The 14,219-nt window shown below is 44.3% G+C and overlaps 1 protein-coding gene across 1 annotated transcript in view; it reads right to left on the bottom strand.

The window, feature by feature from the left end:
* The window catches only part of LOC139559790 (metabotropic glycine receptor-like), a 129,595-nt gene that overhangs the window by 46,505 nt on the left and 68,871 nt on the right, over positions 1–14,219 (bottom strand). The window lies entirely within an intron of this gene.

Here is a 14,219-nt window from a genome sequence, read left to right as displayed (position 1 = left end):
GTGCTACCTATGCCACTGTCCACTGACTACTAAGGAGCACACAACATCACATCACAACCTCTTCTCCATAGACTGGCCCTCTCACTGTACTGATGACCTCTGGCTAGTCTTAGTTGTATGTGTTGTAAACAAGCGACACAGACACAGAACAGCACGTTCCACAGTCCTCCATGACAGGCCAAAATACACCATGTCCCAAACAAGAGGTACAACTAGGACAAACACACACAAACACACACGCACACGCACACACACACACACACAATAGGAGGGATCCACACACACACACGGAAGGAGGGATCCTGAAAGGAGCGAACGGAAGGGGGGATCCTGAAAGGAGCGAACGGAAGGGGGGATCCTGAAAGGAGCGAACGGAAGGAGGGATCCTGAAAGGAGCGAACGGAAGGAGGGATCCTGAAAGAAGCGAACGGAAGGGGGCTTCATTTTGTTTCCTGCATCACCCAGCTAAGGTGGATCCCTCTTCTTTCCCCTCCCATATACCCCCAACTCCGCCCAATAAATTAATCAGCAGATTTATTTTTAAAACAAGTTGCGCTAGAACTTGATGGACTCTTTAAAAATGCATTGAGCGCCACAGTGGAGCAGCTGCACCAAGCTGAGGCTGGAGTAACAGCAGCAGCAGGAGGAGAGTACATCACTGTGGAAGAGAGAGAGAGAGAGTGAGGAAGATAGATAGAGAGTGGAAGAGCGAGAGAAAGAGAGATGGGGGAGTGAGAGAAAGAGAGACAAAGAGGGAAGGGGAGTGAGAGAGAGAAAGAAAGAAAGAAAGAGAGAGGGAGGGGGAGGAAGAGAAAAAGAAATAGAGAGAAAGAGAGAGGGGAAGTGAAAAAGAGAAACAGAGAGGGAGGGGGGAAGGAGAAGAAGAGAGAGGGGAGAGGAGGAAGAGAAAGAGAGAGAAAGAGAGGGGGGAAGTGAAAGAGAGAAAGAGGGGGGGAAGTGAAAAAGAGAAACAGAGAGGGAGGAAGAGAAAGAGAGAGAGGGAAGGGGAGGAAGAGAAAGGGAGAGAAATAGGTAGATAGAGAAAGAGGGAGAGGGAGGGAGGGAGGGATGGGACGAAAGAGAGAGAGGAGGTGGAGAGAGAGATAAAGGGAGAGAAAAAGAGAGAGAGAGAGAAAGAAAGCAAGAGAGAGAGAGAGAGAGAGAGAGAGAGAAAGAGAGAGAGAGAGAAAGAAAGTGAGAGAGAGAGAAAGAAAGCGAGAGAGAGAGAGAGAGAGAGAGAGAGAGAGAGAGAGAGAGAGAGAGAGAGAGAGAGAGAGAGAGAGAGAGAGAGAGAGAGAGAGAGAGAGAGAGAGAGAGAGAGAGAGAGAGAGAGAGAGAGAGAGAGATATCATCCCCAATATTTGGAACCAAGGACCGATCACCACAATCCACAAAAGTGGAGACAAATTTGAACCCAATAACTACCATTGGATATGTGTCAACAGCAACCTTGGGAAAATCCTCTGCAATATCATTAACATAAGACTCGTACATTTCCTCAGTGAAAACAATGTACTGAGCAAATGTCAATGTGGCTTTTTACCAAATTACCGTACAACAGACCATGTATTCACCCTGCACACCCTAATTGACAAACAAACAAACAAACCAAAACAAGTTTACACATGCTTTGTTGATTTCAAAAAAGGGTCTGCTATACAAATTGATGGAAATAGGTTTTGGGGGAATAACATACCAAATTATGAAGTCCATGTACACAAACAACAAGTGTGCAGTTAAAATTGGCAAAAAAACAAAGATTTCTTTCCACAGGGCGAGAAAGGGATACAGCTTGAGCCCCAAACTCTTCAACATACATCTACAGTGCCTTCAGAAAGTATTCAAACCCTTCGACTATTTACACATTTTGTTACGCTACAGCCTTATTCTAAAAATGATTCAATTGTTTTTTCCCCCTCATCAATCTGCTCACAAAACCCCATAATGACGAAGCAAAAACAGGTTTTTAGAAATGTTTGCTAATTAATAAAATGAACAAAATGTAATTTCCGCAAGTATTCAGACCCTTTACTCAGTATTTTGTTGAAGCACCTTCGGCAGCGATTACAGCCTTGAGTCTTCTTGGGTATGACGCTACAAGCTTGGCACACCTGTATCTAGGGAGTTTCTCCCATTCTTGTCTGCAGATCCTCTCAAGCTGTCAGGTTGGATGTGGAGCGTTGCTGCACAGCTATTTTCAGGTCTCTCCTGAGATGTTAGATCGGGTTCCACTCTGGGCTCTGGCTGGGCCACTCAAGGACATTCAGAGACTTGTCCCGAATCCACTCCTGCGTTGTCTTGGCTGTGTGCTTAGGGTTGTTGTCCTGTTGGGAGGTGAACCTTTGCCCCCAGTCTGAGGTCCTGTGCACTATGGAGCAGGTTTTCATCAAGGATCTCTCTGTACTTTGCTCCGTTCATCTTTTCCTCGAACCTGCCGCTGAAAAACATTCCCACAGCATGATGCTGCCGCCACCATGCTTCACCGTAGGGATAGTGCCAGGTTTCCTCCAGATGTGACGCTTGGCATTCAGGCCAAAGAGTTCAATCTTGGTTTCATCAGATCAGAGAATCTTGTTTCTCATGGTCTGAGAGTCTTAAGTGCCTTTTGGCAAACTCCAAGCAGGCTGTCATGTGCTTTTTACTGAGGAGTGGCTTCCGTCTGGCCACTCTACCATAAAGGCCTGATTGGTGGAGGGCTGCAGAGATGGTTGTCCTTCTGGAAGGTTCTCCCATCTCCACAGAGGAACTCTGAGAGCTCTGTCAGAGTGACCATCATGTTCTTGGTCACATCCCTGACCAAGGCCCTTCTCCCCCGATTGCTCAGTTTAGTCGGACGGCCAGCTCTAGGAAGAGTCTTGGTGGTTCCAAACTTTTTCCATTTAAGAATGATGGAGGACACTGTGTTCTTGGTGACCTTCAATGCTGCAGAAATTTGTTGCCTTTCCAAATAATGTCTAATCAATTTAATTTACCACAGGTGGACTCCAATCAAGTTGTAGAAACATCTCAAGGATGATCAATGGAAACCGGATGCACCTGAGCTAAATTTGAAGTCTCATAGCAAAGGGTCTGAATAGTTATGTAAAAAAGGTATTTCTGTTTTTTATTTTAAAAACATTTGCAAAAATGTCTAAAAACCTGTTTTCGCTTCGTCAGTATGGGGTATTGTGTGTAGATTGCTGAGGATTTTTTTGTTATTAATACATTTTAGAAAAAGGCTATAACATAAAACAGAAAATATAGAAAAAGTCAAGGGGTCTGAATACTTTCCAAAGGCACTGTATATCAACAAATTGTCGAGGGCACTAGAACAGTCTAGAACAGTCTAGACGGCCTCACCCTACTAGAATCTGAAGTCAAATGTCTACTGTTTGCTTATGATCTGGTGCTTCTGTCCCCAACCAAGGACGGCCTACAGCAGTACCTAGATCTTCTGCACAGATTCTGCCAGACCTGGGCCCTGACATGAAGTCTCAGTAAGACAAAAATAATGGTGTTCCAAAAAAAGTCCAGTTGCCAGGACCACTAAATACAAATTCCATCTAGACACCATTGCCCAAGATCACACAAAAAACTATACATACCTCGGACTAAACATCAGCGCCACAGGTAACTTCCACAAAGCTGTGAACGATCTGAGGGACAAGGCAAGAAGGGCCTTCTATGCCAACAAAAGGCATACCAATTAGGATCTGGCTAAAATTACTTGAATCAGTTATAGAACCCATTGCCCTTTATGGTTGTGAGGTCTGGGGTCACCTCACCAACCAAGAATTCACAAAATGGAACAAACACCAAATTGAGACTCTGCATGCAAAAATATCCTCTGTGTACAATGTAAAACACCAATAATGCATGCAGAGCAGAATTAGGCCGATACTCGCTCATTTTCAAAATCCAGAAAAGAGACGTTAAATTACACAAATTCTACAACCACCTAAAAGGAAGCGATTCACAAACCTTCCATAACAAAGCCATCACCTACAGAGAAATGAACCTCGAAAAGAGTCCCCTAAGCAAGCTGGTCCTGGGGCTCTGTTCACAAACACAAACAGATCCCACAGAGCCCCAGAACAGCAATACAATTAGACCAAACCAAATCATGAGCAAACAAAAAGATAATTACTTGACACATTGGAAAGAATTAACAAAGAAATTGAGAAAACTAGAATGGTATTTAGCCCTGAACAGTGGCAGAATACCTGACCACTGTGACTGACCCAACAGCAATGAAAGCTTTGACTATGTACACACTCAGTGAGCATAACCTTACTATTGAGAAATGCCGCCGTAGGCAGATCTGGCTCTCAAGAGAAGGCTATGTGCACACTGCCCACAAAATGAGGTGGAAACTGAGATGTACTTCCTAAACTCCTGCCAAATGTATAACCATATTAGAGACACATATTTCCCTTAGATTACACAGACCCACAAAGAATTTGAAAACAAATCCAATTTTGATAAACTCCCATATCTACTGGATGAAATACCACAGAGAGAGGTACATCACTGCAGCAATAGTAGTGACCTGTTGCCACAAGAAAAGGGCAACCAGTGAAGAACAAACACCATTGTAAATACAACCCATATTTATGTTTATTTATTTTCCCTTTTGTACTTTAACTATTTGCACATCGTTACAACACTGTATATAGACACCATAATATGACATTTGAAATGACTTTATTATTTTGGAACTTCTGTGAGTGTAATGTTTACTGTTTATTTTATATTGTTTATTTAACGTTTTCTTATTATCTATTTCACTTGCTTTGGCAATGTGAACATACTTTCCCCGTGCCAATAAAGCCCTTTGAATTAAATTGAATATAGAGAGAGCAAGACAGAGAGAGAGACAGAGATACCCAGGGTGCAATGAGGACATTAGAGTGAGAAGTTCCTGGGACCTGTGGCAGAAGAGGTGAAAAGGGGAATGGGATATTTTAGGGGGGATAGTCACTCCACTTCAGTGCAGGAATAGCCAAGATAGAGCCGTCATCTTTGTGATGTTTTTCGGGGGTGCAGAAACATTGAGAACTGGAGCTGGCCACCCCTGGTCTAAAAGAGTAGGCCACCCCAGGTCTAAAAGAGTGGGCCACCCCTGGTCTAAAAGAGTAGGCCACCCCTGGTCTAAATGAGTTGGCCACCCCTGGTCTTAATGAGCTGGCCACCCCAGGTCTAAAAGAGTGGGCCACCCCTGGTCTAAAAGAGTAGGCCACCGCTGGTCTAAAAGAGTGGGACACCCCTGGTCTAAAAGAGTAGGCCACCCCAGGTCTAAAAGAGTAGGACACCCTTGGTCTAAAAGAGTAGGCCACCCCTGGTCTAAAAGAATAGGCCACCTCTGGTCTAAAAGAGTGGGCCACCCCAGGTCTAAAAGAGTAGGCCACCCCTGGTCTAAAAGAGTGGGCCACCCCTGGTCTAAAAGAGCTGGCCACCCCTGGTCTAAAAGAGTTGGCCACCCCTGGTCTAAAAGAGTAGGCCACCCCTGGTCTAAAAGAGTTGGCCACCCCTGGTCTAAAAGAGTAGGCCACCCCTGGTCTTATTGAGCTGGCCACCCCTGTTCTAAAAGAATAGGCCACCCCAGGTCTAAAAGAGTAGGCCACCCCTGGTCTAAAAGAGTAGGCCACCCCTGGTCTAAAAGAGTAGGCCACCCCTGGTCTAAAATAGTAGGCCACCCCTGGTCTAAAAGAGTAGGCCACCCCTGGTCTAAAATAGTAGGCCATCCCTGGTCTAAAAGAGCTGGTCACCTCTGGTCTAAAAGAGTAGGCCACCCCTGGTCTAAAAGAGTAGGCCACCCCTGGTCTAAAATAGTAGGCCACCCCTGGTCTAAAGGAGTAGGCCACCCCTGGTCTAAAAGAATAGGCCACCCCTGGTCTAAAAGAGCTGGTCACCCCTGGTCTAAAAGAGTAGGCCACCCTGGACTAAAAGAGCTGGCCACCCCTGGTCTAAAAGAGTAGGCCACCCCAGGTCTAAAAGAGTGGGCCACCCCTGGTCTAAAAGAGTGGGCCACCCCTGGTCTAAAAGAGCTGGCCACCCCTGGTCTAAAAGAGTAGGCCACCCCTGGTCTTAATGAGCTGGCCACCCCTGGTCTAAAAGAGTAGGCCACCCCTGGTCTAAAAGAGCTGGTCACCCCTGGTCTAAAAGAGTAGGCCACCCCTGGTCTTAATGAGCTGGCCACCCCTGGTCTAAAAGAGTAGGCCACCCCTGGTCTAAAAGAGCTGGTCACCCCTGGTCTAAAAGAGTAGGCCACCCCTGGTCTTAATGAGCTGGCCACCCCTGGTCTAAAAGAGTAGGCCACCCCTGGTCTAAAAGAGTAGGCCACCCCTGGTCTAAAAGAGTAGGCCACCCCTGGTCTAAAAGAGTAGCCACCCCTGGTCTTAATGAGCTGGCCACCCCTGGTCTAAAAGAGTAGGCCACCCCTGGTCTAAAAGAGTAGCCACCCCTGGTCTTAATGAGCTGGCCACCCCTGGTCTAAAAGAGCAGGCCACCCCTGGTCTAAAAGAGTTGGCCACCCCTGGTCTTTTTCTATCTCTTTTCGATTTTTAATTCGATTATACCTTCCGGTAACCTACCTCACCCAATGTGATACGGAATCGCTATTATTTTTTAACTTTGGAACACTTTCAAGAACCCCCATTAGCTAACCAGCTAATCAGCTACAAGCTAATTTAGCCACTTTTTGCCGCTGCTAGCAGCTTTTACCTTCTGCACAGACACCAGCCCTGTTATTAGCCTGGATATTACTCACCAATTTACCAGCATCGGACTGTCTCTCGACAACAACGCCGGATTCCTGCCGTAATCCCTGAGCCACTACTTCTGATCCTCACAGCTAGCTTGCAGCTAGCGCAGCTAGCGCCACTGCCACGAAGCTAGCACCAGTTAGCAAACACAATTCTACAATTCACAACCTCTCTTTCGCCATCGCCATCCGGCTTGGATTCTCTGTCGACACGACCACGTCTGGTCTGCAGACGAATACCCCATCCGCTGTGCCCTCAACCGGCCTCCGTCTGAGCAGACCCCCTCCGTCTGAGCAGACCACCCCCCGGGCTACTAACTTTAAACGCCGCGTGCTAGCTTAGTGGAGGCCTCCCTGCTCCATCTACGGCTGCCCCCTGGACACTATGATCACTTGGCTACATAGCTGATGCCTGCTTGACTGTCCATTAATTCACGGTACTCCATTCTGTTTATTTGTGTTTTATCTGTCGGCTCTGTGCTTTAACTCAGGATCTGTGTGTAGTTAATCCGACCCTCTCTGCCTAGTCGTCGCCATTTTTACCTGTTGTTGCTGTGTTAGTGGACTAGCTGCTGTTATCTTACCTGTTGTTTTAGCTAGCTCTCCCAATCAAGACCTGCAATCACTTTATGCCTTATTGTATGTCTCTCTCAAATATCAATATGCCTTGCATACTGTTGTTCAGGCTAGTTATCATTATCATTGTTTTGGTTTGCAATGGACCCCGTAGTTCCACTCTCCGTACCTCTGATACCTCCTTTGTCCCACCCCCCACACATGCGGTGACCTCACCCATTGAGACCAGCATGTCCAGAGATACAACCTCTCTTATCATCACCCAGTGCCTGGGCTTGCCTCCGCTGTACCCGTGCCCCACCATACCCCTGTCTGCACATTATGCCCAGAATCTATTCTACCACGCCCATAAATCTGCTCCTTTTATTCTTTGTCCCCAACGCTCTAGGCGACCAGTTTTGATAGCCTTTAGCCGCACCCTCATCCTACTACTCCTCTGTTCCTCGGGTGATGTGGAGGTAAACCCAGGCCCTGCATGTCCCCAGTCACCCTCATTTGTTGACTTCTGTGATCGAAAAAGCCTTGGCCTCATGCATGTCAACATCAGAAGCCTCCTCCCTAAGTTTGCCTTACTCACCGCTTTAGCACACTCTGCCAACCCTGATGTCCTTGCCGTGTCCGAATCCTGGCTTAGGAAGGCCACCAAAAATTCTGGGATTTCCATACCCAACTATAACACTTTCCGTCAAGATAGAACTGCCAAAGGGGGAGGAGTTGCAATCTACTGCAGAGATAGCCTGCAAAGTTCTGTCATACTTTCCAGGTCTATGCCCAAACAGTTCGAACTTCTAATTTTAAAAATTAATCTCTCCAGAAATAAGTCTCTCACTGTTGCCGCCTGCTACCGACCCCCCTCAGCTCCCAGCTGTGCCCTGGACACCATCTGTGAATTGATCGCTCCCCATCTAGCTTCAGAGTTTGTTCTGTTAGGTGACCTAAACTGGGATATGCTTAACACCCCGGCAGTCCTACAATCCAAGCTTGATGCCCTCAATCTCACACAAATCATCAAGGAACCCACCAGGTACAACCCTAAATCCGTAAACATGGGCACCCTAATAGACATTATCCTGACCAACCTGCCCTCCAAATACACCTCTGCTGTCTTCAATCAAGATCTCAGCGATCACTGCCTCATTGCCTGTATCCGCCACGGGTCCGCGGTCAAACGACCACCCCTCATCACTGTCAAACGCTCCCTAAAACACTTCTGCGAGCAGGCCTTTCTAATCGACCTGGCCCGGGTACCCTGGAAGGATATTGACCTCATCCCGTCAGTTGAGGATGCCTGGTCATTCTTTAAAAGTTACTTCCTCACCATATTAGACAAGCATGCTCCGTTCAAAAAATGCAGAACCAAGAACAGATATAGCCCTTGGTTCACTCCAGACCTGACTGCCCTCGACCAGCACAAAAACATCCTGTGGCGAACTGCAATAGCATCGAAGAGCCCCCGCGATATGCAACTGTTCAGGGAAGTCAGGAACCAATACACGCAGTCAGTCAGGAAAGCAAAGGCCAGCTTTTTCAAGCAGAAATTTGCATCCTGTAGCTCTAACTCCAAAAAGTTCTGGGATACTGTAAAGTCCATGGAAAACAAGAGCACCTCCTCCCAGCTGCCCACTGCACTGAGGCTAGGTAACACGGTCACCACTGATATGTCCGTGATAATCGAAAACTTCAACAAACATTTCTCAATGGCTGGCCATGCCTTCCTCCTGGCGACTCCAACCTTGGCCAACAGCCCCGCCCCCCCCGCTGCTACTCGCCCAAGCCTACCCAGCTTCTCCTTTACCCATATCCAGATAGCAGATGTTCTGAAAGAGCTGGAAAACCTGGACCCATACAAATCAGCTGGGCTTGACAATCTGGACCCCCTATTTCTGAAACTGTCCGCCGCCATTGTCGCACCCCCTATTACCAGCCTGTTCAACCTCTCCTTCGTATCATCTGAGATCCCCAAGGATTGGAAAGCTGCCGCGGTCATCCCCCTCTTCAAAGGGGGAGACACCCTGGACCCAAACTGTTACAGACCTATATCCATCCTGCCCTGCCTATCTAAGGTCTTCGAAAGCCAAGTCAACAAACAGATCACTGACCATCTCGAATCCCACCGTACCTTCTCCGCTGTGCAATCCGGTTTCCGAGCCGGTCACGGGTGCACCTCAGCCACGCTCAAGGTACTAAACGATATCATAACCGCCATCGATAAAAGACATTACTGTGCAGCCGTCTTCATCGACCTGGCCAAGGCTTTCGACTCTGTCAATCACCATATTCTTATCGGCAGACTCAGTAGCCTCGGTTTTTCTAATGACTGCCTTGCCTGGTTCACCAACTACTTTGCAGACAGAGTTCAGTGTGTCAAATCGGAGGGCATGTTGTCCGGTCCTCTGGCAGTCTCTATGGGGGTACCACAGGGTTCAATTCTCGGGCCGACTCTTTTCTCTGTATACATCAATGATGTTGCTCTTGCTGCGGGCGATTCCCTGATCCACCTCTACGCAGACGACACCATTCTATATACTTCCGGCCCTTCCTTGGACACTGTGCTATCTAACCTCCAAACGAGCTTCAATGCCATACAACACTCCTTCCGTGGCCTCCAACTGCTCTTAAACGCTAGTAAAACCAAATGCATGCTTTTCAACCGTTCGCTGCCTGCACCCGCACGCCCGACTAGCATCACCACCCTGGACGGTTCCGACCTAGAATATGTGGACATCTATAAGTACCTAGGTGTCTGGCTAGACTGCAAACTCTCCTTCCAGACTCATATCAAACATCTCCAATCCAAAATCAAATCAAGAATCGGCTTTCTATTCCGCAACAAAGCCTCCTTCACTCACGCCGCCAAACTTACCCTAGTAAAACTGACTATCCTACCGATCCTCAACTTCGGCGATGTCATCTACAAAATAGCTTCCAATACTCTACTCAGCAAACTGGATGCAGTTTATCACAGTGCCATTCGTTTTGTTACTAAAGGCCACCCCTGGTCTAAAAGAGCTGGTCACCCCTGGTCTAAAGGAGTAGGCCACCCCTGGTCTAAAAGAGCTGGTCACCCCTGGTCTAAAGGAGTAGGCCACCCCTGGTCTTAATGAGCTGGCCACGCCTGGTCTAAAAGAGTTGGCCACCCCTGGTCTAAAAGAGTAGGCCACCCCTGGTCTAAAGGAGTAGGCCACCCCTGGTCTAAAAGAGCTGGTCACCCCTGGTCTAAAGGAGTAGGCCACCCCTGGTCTAAAAGAGTTGGCCACCCCTGGTCTAAAGGAGTAGGCCACCCCTGGTCTAAAAGAGCTGGTCACCCCTGGTCTAAAGGAGTAGGCCACCCCTGGTTTAAAAGAGTTGGCCACCCCTGGTCTAAAGGAGTAGGCCACCCCTGGTCTAAAAGAGCTGGTCACCCCTGGTCTAAAGGAGTAGGCCACCCCTGGTCTAAAAGAGTTGGCCACCCCTGGTCTAAAAGAGTAGGCCACCCCTGGTCTAAAAGAGTTGGCCACCCCTGGTCTAAAAGAGTAGGCCACCCCTGGTCTAAAAGAGCTGGTCACCCCTGGTCTAAAGGAGTAGGCCACCCCTGGTCTAAAAGAGTTGGCCACCCCTGGTCTAAAGGAGTAGGCCACCCCTGGTCTAAAAGAGTAGGCCACCCCTGGTCTAAAAGAATAGGCCACCCCTGGTCTAAAAGTATATATCTCAACAGTATGATGGCACCCAAACCATAGTTGATAGGCTTAGGTTTATTTACCCATTTGTGTGTAATGCACCGAAATGACATCCAGTAAAAAACATTCTCCCAGAGCATAACATTGTTCCCATGTAATGTTGTTACTATGTCACATTGTTACCATGTAATGTTGTTACTATGTCACATTGTTCCCATGTAATGTTGTTACTATGTCACATTGTTACCATGTAATGTTGTTACTATGTCACATTGTTACCATGTAATGTTGTTACTATGTCACATTGTTACCATGTAATGTTGTTACTATGTCACATTGTTACCATGTAATGTTGTTACTATGTCACATTGTTACCATGTAATGTTGTTACTATGTCACATTGTTCCCATGTAATGTTGTTACTATGTCACATTGTTACCATGTAATGTTGTTATTATGTAATGTTGTTACCATGTAATGTTATTACTATGTAATTTTGTTACCATATAATGTTGTTACCATGTAATGGTGTTACTATGTATTGTTGTCACCCTGTAATGTTGTCACCATATAATGTTGTTACTATGTAATGTTGTTACTATATAACATTGTTACCATGTAATGTTGTTACTATGTCACATTGTTACCATGTAATGTTGTTATTATGTAATGTTGTTACCATGTAATGTTATTACTATGTAATTTTGTTACCATATAATGTTGTTACCATGTAATGGTGTTACTATGTATTGTTGTCACCCTGTAATGTTGTCACCATATAATGTTGTTACTATGTAATGTTGTTACTATATTACTATATAACATTGTTACCATGTAATGTTGTTACTATGTAACATTGTTACCATGTAATGTTGTTACTATGTAACAGTGTTATCATGTAATGTTGTTACCATGTAACGTTGTTACCATGTAATGGTGTTAATATATAACATTATTACCATGTAATGGTGTTACTATGTAATGTTGTTATCATGTACTGTTGTTACTATATAATGTTATTACCATGTAATGGTGTTACTATGTAATGTTATTACCATGTAATGGTGTTACTATGTAATGATGTTACTATGTAACGTTATTATCATGTAATGTTGTTACTATGTAATGTTGTTACTATGTAACGGTGTTACCATGTAATGCCGTTACCATCATGTAATGTTGTTACCATGTAACGTTGTTGCCATCATGTAATGTTGTTACCATGTAACATTGTTACCATGTAATGATGTTACTATGTAATGCTGTTACTATGTAATGTTGTTACCATGTAATGCTGTGACCATGTAATGCTGTTACTATGTAATGCTGTTACCATGTAATGTTGTAACTATGTATTGTTGTAACTATGTATTGTTGTTACCATGTAATGTTGTCACCATGTAATGTTGTCACCATGTAATGTTGTCACCATGTAACTTTGTTACGACGTCATGTTGTTTCTACGTAATGTTGTTACTATCTCATGTTGTTGCTATGTCATGTTGTTACCATATCATGCTGTTACTATGTCATGTTGTCACTATGTTATGTTGTTACTATGTTATGTTGTTACTATGTCATGTTGTTACTTTGTCATGTTTTTACCATGTTATTTTGTTACTATGTCATGTTGTTACTATGTCATGGTGTTACTATGTAATGTTATTACTATGTCATGTTGTTACTATTTCATGTTTTTACCATGTTATTTTGTTACTATGTCATGTTGTTACTATGTTATGTTGTTACCATGTTATGCTGTTACTATGTAATGTTGTTACTATGTAATGTTGTTACTATGTCATGTTGTTACTATGTCATGTTGTTAATATGTGTCATGTTGTTGCTATGTCATGTTGTTACTATGTAACGCTGTTGCCATGTAATGTTGTTACTATGTAACATTGTCCCTACGTTACATTGTTACTATGTAACATTGTTACCATAGAACGATGTTACCATGTATTGTTGTTATTATGTAACGTTGTTACCATGTAATGTTATTACTATGTAATGATGTTACTATGTAACGTTGTTTCTACGTTACATTGTTACTATGTAACATTGTTACCATGTAATGTTGTTACTATGTAATGTTACCATGTCGTTACTATGTCATGTTGTTACCATGTCATGTTGTTACTATGTCATGTTGTTACTATGTCATGTTGTTACTATGTAATGTTGGTACTATGTAATGTTGTTACTATGTCATGTTGTTACTATGTCATGTTGTTACTATGTCATGTTGTTACTATGTCATATTGTTACTATGTCATGTTGTTACTATGTCATGTTGTTACTATGTCATGTTGTTACTATGTCATGTTGTTACTATGTAATGTTGTTACTATGTCATATTGTTACTATGTCATGTTGTTACTATTTCATGTTGTTACTATGTCATGTTGTTACTATGTCATATTGTTACTGTGTCATGTTGTTACTATGTCATGTTGTTACTATGTCATGTTGTTACTCTGTCATATTGTTACTATGTCATATTGTTACTATGCCATGTTGTTACTATGTCATGTTGTTACCATGTAATGTTATTACTATGTAATATTGTTCCTACGCTACGTTGTTACAATGTGCACTGTAAAACCGGATACATTCTGGATACTTCAACATTATGAGGATTACCTAAAATAATTAAGAAACTGAAATAACTGACGTGAGCTGAACTACCTTCATATGAGTAATACAAATGCAGTTTTTTTGAGTAAGGTATACTTTAATTTAACGCCCCTACTAAGCCACTTCTCAAATAATTGACCAGTGTTCCTTGCCTTTTCGATTGAATTGTTTCCACCCATGCATGGCTGTATTTGTAAGTGACAGAGACATGGTTGTTGAATTTATTCATTTTCAGTCCTGTGGCCTTCACCAAGTGAGTTCCTAGGCAAATATGATCATTCTAATTTAACCATGACATATGTCATGAGGCCTTATACTGTGGCCTGAAACCCGTAGTTTACATGCCACATCAGGCCTGCAAGTCGGGTAGCAAACGTCCACTAACTTTCTCAACATTTTTTCCAGTTATCTTCCAACCAGGATTTCTGGAAAACCTGAAAAATATACAAGAATTTTGCAACCCTAACTATAAATCACATGATGCTGGCTTGCAAAGTCATGTGTAACTCCTATTGGAATCTAGCCAGAGTTAGGTAATCCAGCATTTTAAATGTGTATTCACCCGCAACCTGTATTCGTAATGACTGCCAGAGTTAAGAACAGTG

This window comes from Salvelinus alpinus, chromosome 30 (genome assembly GCF_045679555.1).
Source record: "Salvelinus alpinus chromosome 30, SLU_Salpinus.1, whole genome shotgun sequence".
NCBI classification, from domain to species: Eukaryota; Metazoa; Chordata; class Actinopteri; order Salmoniformes; family Salmonidae; genus Salvelinus; species Salvelinus alpinus.
The sequence above is the reverse complement of the archived record's forward strand: the minus strand, read 5'-3'. Positions and strand labels throughout refer to the sequence as shown.